The sequence below is a fragment of the Chenopodium album genome, chromosome 22 (genome assembly GCF_948465745.1).
Source record: "Chenopodium album chromosome 22, dcCheAlbu1.1, whole genome shotgun sequence".
NCBI lineage: Eukaryota > Viridiplantae > Streptophyta > Magnoliopsida > Caryophyllales > Amaranthaceae > Chenopodium > Chenopodium album.
Window position 1 is genome coordinate 32074082 of NC_137855.1, and position 8427 is coordinate 32082508.

Genomic DNA, 8427 nt, shown 5'->3' on the forward strand with positions numbered 1-8427 from the left:
AAGAGAAGACGGCCTTCATCACTGATTTGGGGTTATTCTATTATACTGTGATGCCGTTTGGCTTGAAGAATGCGCCTGCCACCTTCCAACGGATGATTAACACGGTCTTCATTAATCAAATTGGGAGGAATGTAGAGGCGTACATCGATGACATGATAGTCAAATCCAAGCAACAGACGGATCATCTTGCTGATCTCCGAGAAACATTCACCACCCTCAGGCGGAATAAGGTTATGTTAAACCCCAAGAAATGCGTCTTTGGTGTTGAGTCTGGGAAGTTTCTCGGATTCCTGATTGATCAAAGGGGGATAGAGGCTAACCCCGAAAAGATACAGGCGGTAATTGACATGAGGTCACCCCGTTCTGTCAAGGAAGTTCAGAGATTAACTGGTTGCCTGGCCGCCTTGGGAAGGTTCCTCAGCCGGTCAGGTGACAAATGCCTTTACTTCTTCCAAGCAATCATGAAGAAGACCAGGTTTGAATGGGGAGATGATGCTGAGACGGCATTCCAAAAGCTAAAAGAGCACTTACATTCTCTGCCTAGGCTGGTCAGTCCTCTGCCTAGGGAGACGTTGTACATGTATTTGGCCGTCTCAGATCATGCTCTCAGTGCCGTTCTCCTTGCTGAGCGAGACGACGTTCAGCTCCCGGTTTACTTCATTAGCCATGTTCTAAAAAATACTGAGCTCCGGTACCCCATGGTTGAAAAATTTGGCCTTGACTTGTACATGGTATTCAAGAAATTGAAGCCTTACTTTCTGGCTCATCCGGTGGTGATTTACACCGACCAGCCACTCAAGCGGCCAATGTCTACCTTGGAGTCAGCCGGCAGAATGTTGAAATGGGCTATTGAAATGCAAAGTCTTGAGATCACTTACGAACCAAGGAAGGCAGTGAAAGGTCAGGCGTTTGCCGACTTCATTGTTGAAATGACCCGTCCGGTGGCTCCGGATAATCTTGATCAGGTTTGGAAAGTGTATGTAGACGGGAGCTCTACAAAGAACGGCTGTGGTGCAGGCATAATCTACGAGTCTCCTGAGGGGGACAAATATGAATATTCACTACGGTTCAAGTTTCAGGCCTCAAACAATGAGGCGGAATATGAAGCCCTGCTAGCCGGAATCCGCATGTGTAAGGCTGCAGGGGCAACAAAAATTGACGCCTACTCTGATTCACAGTTGGTCGTTAGCCAGTATGAGGGAAAATTTGAGGCAACTCACCCGGCTATGATCAAATATCTTCAGGCGGTCAAAGAGGAGGCTGGGTCACTTGAGGAGTTTCATTTAAATCAAGTACCCAGGTCTGATAACAACCAGGCGGATGCACTGTCAAAGCTTGCATCTTCCGCCTGCCATGATACGCCTCGGTCAGTCTTTTGGGAAGTTCTTGAAAAAAGGAGTATCTATGAAGATCCCATTGGAGTCCTGGACCGAAGCTCTACTTGGATGGATGACATCCGGGCATATCTCTCAGACGGTACACTTCCTGATTCGCCACAGGAGGCAGCCGTTCTGAAAAAGTGAGCCGCAAGCTTCGAGTTGAGAAATGGAGAACTCTTCAAGGCGGGGTTTCTTAAGCCTCTTTTGAAGTGTGTAACCCCAGAAAAGGGGAAGGAAGTTCTTGAAGACTTGCACTCGGGATTCTGCGCCTCCCACATAGGCGGCAGATCCCTAGCCGTCAGAGCCAGACGCCAAGGAGTTGGTGAAGAAATGTGACAAGTGCCAGAAATTTGGCAAACTTATTCACCGTCCGGCCACTGATCTGACGGCCATCCACAGCCCAATCCCGTTTGCAAAATGGGGCATGGACATCTTAGGTCCTTACACGCCTGCTCCAGGCGGTAAGCGTTACATCTTGGTGGCTGTGGATTACTTTACCAAATGGGTAGAGGCTGAGGCGGTAAAAAGTATCAAGACATCAGACGTCATTTCTTTCATCTGGAAGAATGTCATCACCCAGTACGGGGTTCCTATGTCCATGGTGTTTGATAATGGTCCTCAATTTGAGACGCCTCAGCTAAAAACTTGGTTGGGAGATCAAGGGATCTCAACTTGTTTTGCATCAGTCGGCCGTCCCCAAGCAAATGGCCAAGTTGAAGCCTTCAACAAACTGATCTCAGACGGCATTAAGAAGAAAATTGAAAGAGCCGGTGGCTTATGGGCTGAGGAATTAATCCATGTCCTATGGGCCATCCAGACAACAGCAAAGGGGGCAACCGGTGAAACCCCATTTCTCATGGTTTACGGTGCTGAAACCGTCTTTCCCATTGAGCACTATGAGCCGACTCTCAGAGTCATGCTTTATGATGAAGAGGCAAATTGGGAGGCAATGCGCCTGGCATTGGACTCACTCCCCGAACGCAGGGGCAACGCCGCCTTGCGTCATGAGATTTACCGTCTGAGAATGACAAGAGCCTACAACAAGAAAGTACACAGGCGTCCTTTGAAAGTGGACGACCTAGTGTTACGGAAAATGGAGGCAACCGGTAGGGCCAACGAGCTTGGAAAGCTAACTCCAAATTGGGAAGGCCCCTACCGGATTTATGAAGAAGTAAGAGACGGCACTTACCGCCTGGAAACTCCAGACGGCAGGCGCCTGCCTAGAACTTGGAATGTAGACAATTTGAAAAAGTACTACTTCTGAGATTTGTAATTTTTGTAAACAAGAAGTAAATTAATGAGAAATTGCTTTTTGTTTTCACTTTTGTTTTGTTTGTCTTGTACTTGTTTATTTCTCTGAGTTTGTCACTTGGAAATTGAATTAACGTCTGTCTAACGAGAGGCCAATGGCCAGATTATTAAGCTAAGCACAAAACCGCTTAGTGGCTATACAACCGGTCTCAAACAAGACCAGAGGCCAATGGCCGGATGACTGCTTTTCCCATAAATTCGCCTGTCTCAACATGGACAAAGGCGTCCGGCACACCCCTCCGGGTGGAATCGTCGCAGAGAGAAGCCAACCTGCTTACTCTACGTACCAATTCAGGCGGCCACAATTGGACGGCTGAATCAGCCATCCATAGCCGTCTGACCTGAACCGTCTAAGGAACGACCAAGTTTCGGAACCCGGATGTCCAATGACATCAGTCGGCGACCGACTGAAGTTCTTACTTAGCGTTTTTTCGTTTTAAATTGCATACATCCTCGTTTGGGGCAAAAGAGTTGTGCAATGGCTATGCAATCTCTACCTAGACGGTCAACACCATCTAGCTAGTGACTGGAACGCCTGTTAATGTACGGCTGTGTACTTGGTTTGGGGCAATCACTACTGTGATTGATTGACTTGCAAACGTATCATGCTATATGCAACATCAGATGTTCCCAAGTCAATCAACCAACTCCACTTGAAACCAACCACACAGCCGTCCAGGGGCAAGGACAGCCGCATACTTTTGACAAGTTAGGCAGAGATCGCCGCATGCTTTTGATAAGTTAGGCAAAAATTGAAAATGCAAAAATTTAAAATGCAAAAATTGAAGTGCAAACACAAGCGCAAAGTAATAAAAACCGACTCAGTCGGTGCATTCATTGAATTTCCACCCAGCCAAACGGCTGTGATGGATTAATTGTTATCCGGACCCCGTCCGGAAAAGAGAAATTGTTTGACAAACACGGCTCCTCAGCCGGTAAAGATACACATATACTCGGCACACAGGCCGGAAAAGCAAGTTGTTTGGCCGAATAATTTTAGATGTCTTTGGATCATTCTTGATGGAGCTTCATTAATATAATGGTAGCGAAATAAAGTGACATAATGATAACATAGGCAATTCTATGTCTTGGATTATAGGTTTTATTACTACATTATATTAACCTTTAATTATATTTTCAAGCTTTTTTTTTTCTTACAATAAAGGTTAGGAAAAAAAATATTAGAAAATTAAACCTTATTAAATTAAATTTTGTAACAATAGCTCTTATTTGCATCGTATGTAATAAATAATATACTCACCCATGGCAAATCAAATAACATTTGCCTTGTAGTGAGGTTGACTTTATGTGAATTTGCAGCACCAACTCCATTGTAAGTTTGTAACTTATATATTTCCATTTTGTTAATATAGAGTGTATAGTTTTTTTACTCTTTATTTAGATATATTTTGAATAGTATCCGTCCTTATTGAATAAAAAATATGTGCACCCAATTAAGAGCATCAAATTTGTTTTATCAATTTAGTCTTGTTAGGAATTGACAATTTTAATTTCATTATACATGGGTTGTACCATGTGCCGAAAAATATTTATAATCTTTAATAATATTCTTTTCTTTCTTATAGAGTTACAAAATTTATACTCCGTATGATAGTAGCGGTTGTACCATAAATATTCTCTATAAAACCTGCTAAATAAATGTAATTGTAATTGTAATTGGTATAGATCAGTAAGTCTTAATTCTTTTGGATTATTTATCTTTGATTAATATTTATATGGTTACGATAAGTCATATTATGTTAATTAACAAAATGAACAAGCAAGATATGTATTCTGTTGGGCCCGTATTGTAATACGACCCATAACATCTAGGGCATCAATCCAAGATCAATGGTTCAGCAAAAGAAGGCAAAACGGCTTGATTGGAGTAAACAAGGAAAGCACCATCATACGTATCAATCAAGAGGATACTTGCCAAAAATATACCTACAGAACAGGGAAGAAGATAAATCAAGAAGATCTTCTTCGTTTTGAATATATTCTGAAGATATTTGTAAACCCTAGAGATCCCTAGATATAAATAAGTGTAATTAGACATTTTTTAGCATTCATATACGCACATATACTCTGAATATAATAGAATTACTCGGCATTCATCTACGGAGCTTCGTCCCTACTGAAGAAGGAGGCTAGTCCTTATTCAGTATTGTATCTCTAAACTTACTCTTTTCATAGTAGAGTTCATTCTGTTCGTTTATTGCTATTTCATTGCTTATCTATTGCTTTATTATTGCTTTATTGCTATTTTATGCGCTTTTGGTAGTATGATTGTTATTACCCTTCAAACCTAGCAGATTCTCATATGTCCTTGTTGAGATTTGCCTAAACAATTTGGCGCCCACCGTGGGGCTGATAATCGATTAACCTACCAATTCGCCAAAAAAGCAATACAAACACCATGTCTGGGCACCAAGTACCCTTTACCATGGCCGAAATCAATGAGGGAATGAACGCATTCCGTCAAACCTTAGACCAACAAAAAAGCCAAATTGAAACATTGTTGGCCCAAAAAGTCCAAACTGAAGCCAAGCTTACTAGCCTCACCAAGCAAAATGAAGCCCTCCGTAGCCAAATACAATCAGTCGCTTCCAAAACCATTAATACCAGGAAAAACACTGAAAGTATAGCCATGCAGCTTGACATGTCAGGTGTCTTTCATACCCCTAACGGGGAAAAAGGATCTAACACTAGGGAAACAACCCTAGATCTGGACTTTTTGAATGCAGGAACCCCTAAGCAGAATGGACAAGAAGGATCTGAGGAGGGAAAGATAGAGAGGATAGTCAAATAGTACCTCAAGGCAATAGAAGCCAAGATTGCCAAGATCCCTGGAATGCCAAAGCCCATGGAGGAAGAAGCATCAGATGGCTATATAGAGTCTCCTTTCTCAGAAGAGATCGCCATGGTAGAAGTGCCAAAGAGGTTCAGCACACCCAGCATGGCCATGTACGACGGAACGACAGACCCTGATAAGCATGTATCCCTTTACAAGCAGAAGATGATGACCAGCTCAATCCCTAGAGACATCAGGGAGGTCATCATGTGCAAAGGCTTTGGAGCCACATTATCAGGTCCAGCCTTAACTTGGTTCATTAATTTAGATAATGGGACAATTCGATCTTTTGCAGGAATGGTAAACCTATTCAAGATCCAGTTCGCCAGTAGCAGGAAAATAGAAAAGCAGTCATCGGATTTGTATCGTATTGTGCAAAGACACGGTGAATCCTTGAGAGATTACCTTAATAGGTTCAACAGGGAAAAGATTGGAATACACAAGTGTGATGCTCCTACAACCATTGAAGCGTTCAGAAGAGGATTGCTAGATCACAGTGAGCTCTACAAGGAATTGACCAAATATCCATGCACAACCTTTGAAGATGTACAAGCTAAGGAAATGGCTCAAGTCAGATTCGAAGAGGATGCATATGCAAGAAAGACTCCAGAGCTCAGAAAGGATGAAGATCGCCCGTCAAGAAGGAACAACAACTTCCCCAGGAGAGATAATCGATTCAAGCCGTATCAGCGTTCCCGCTTTGATGAAGGATCAGTCAACGCTGTCGAAGGAGAGTTTTCTGATTGGAGAGAAGACCCTGAGCTCCCACCAAAGTTACACGAGTACTGCTTCAATGTCAATCCTGCAGGAGTAATAAGGACCTTGAACAAGATGGGAGATACTGTTCAGTGGCCTAGAAGGAATGAAAGGCCTGGGGAGAAGAAGGATCCATCCAGATGGTGTGATTTCCATTCAGATATTGGTCTCACTACTGACGAATGTGTCGTGCTCAGAAAGGAAGTTGCATACCTATTAAAGAAGGGTTACCTCAAAGAACTCTTGTCAGACAGATCTAAAGCTTCAGGGAAGGATAGAGAGTCCAAGCAAGGAGGTCCTCCACCCCCACCTCCAATTGTCAAAACCATCTGTTTCATATCAGGAGGGTCAGAAGTATGCGGCCTAACATATTCAGCAGCGAAGCGCCACGCAAAGGAAAGTAACAAAGAGCAATCAGACAAGAGGGAAAAATCAAATATAGACATCCCTATCATGTTTGAAGAAAGCGACGCAGTAGAAGGTCATCATGACGGCCTAGTAATCTCACTCCCAGTTGGAAATTGCATGATTAAGCGAATCCTAGTTGACAATGGAAGTTCTGCAAACATCATCATGCTGGATACCCTGAAGCACATGAACATAGATGAGAAGAATATAGTTAACAAGTCAACAATGCTAGTGGGATTTAGTGGGGAAACCAAGAAGACAAGTGGAGAGATTACATTGGCAACATATGCAAAAGGGATCAACCTGCAAGTCAAATTCTTAGTAATCGACACCCTGTCCTCATACAATATGATTTTGGGAAGACCTTGGATACACGAAATGAAAGCCATCCCTTCTACGTACCATCAGGTCATCAAGTTTCCTACTAGATGGGGAATTCAAGAAATCAGAGGAGATCCTAGGGAAGCCAAAGAATGCTACAAGATAGCACTGAAAGCAACATCTGCGGAAAAGAGTTCAGCAAAGCAATCAGAGGATCGGCTGGGCCAAGAGAAGTTGAGTATATCAGAAGAGCAAGAAGCTACTGAAGTCCAGCTGAACCCCTTACATCCAGATCAGAAAGTCAGAATAGGGTCAGAACTTAAAGCGGAAATCAGACAACAAATTCACGATTTTCTAGAAGAAGAGAAAGATGTGTTTGCTTGGATCCACGAGGACATGAAAGGCATTCCCCCAGAGGTTATCACTCACAAGCTAAATGTAGACCCAATGCATACGCCAGTGAAGCAAAAAAGAAGAAAATTCGCGCCAGAAAGGAACAAGATCATCAATGAAGAAATTCAAAACCTACTGAAGACTGGAAAAATCAGAGAAGTAAGGTACCCAGAGTGGCTTGCCAACGTGGTGGTAGTAAGAAAGAAGAATGGGAAATGGCGGATTTGCATAGATTTCACAGATATCAACAAGGCTTGCCCGAAAGACCCATTCCCTTTACCTCACATTGATGCCATGGTAGACGCCACAGCAGGACACGAATTGTTATCCTTTATGGACGCCTACAGTGGTTACAACCAGATCCTCATGCACAAGGACGACCAAGAAAAGACAGCCTTCATTACCAGTCAAGGAATATATTGCTACAAGGTGATGCCTTTCGGATTGAAGAACGCAGGAGCAACATACCAAAGGTTGGTAAACAAGATGTTTGAAAAACAAATTGGGAACACGATAGAAGTCTACATAGATGATATGGTAGTTAAATCCAAGAAGGCAGAAGATCATGTCAGAGACCTCAGAGAAGCATTTGTCATCCTGAAACAATATGGCATGAAGCTGAACCCTACAAAGTGCACGTTTGGAGTACAGTCAGGAAAATTCTTGGGATACATGGTTACGCAAAGAGGAATAGAAGCCAGTCCAGAACAGGTCAAAGCTATCCTAGATCTAGAACGACCAAAATCCAAGAAGGATGTACAGAGCTTAACAGGGAAAATCGCGGCATTGAACAGGTTCATCTCAAAGTCTTCAGAAAAGAACAGAGCCTTCTACGAGGTACTGAAAAAGAACAAGGAGTTTAAATGGGAACAAGAACATGATGAAGCATTCCAGAAGCTGAAAGAATACCTAGCCAACCCGTTGATTCTCTCCAAACCTAAAGAAGGGGAACCACTCCAGTTGTACCTTGCAGTGTCTGAAGGGACGGTCAGCGCAGTCCTCACA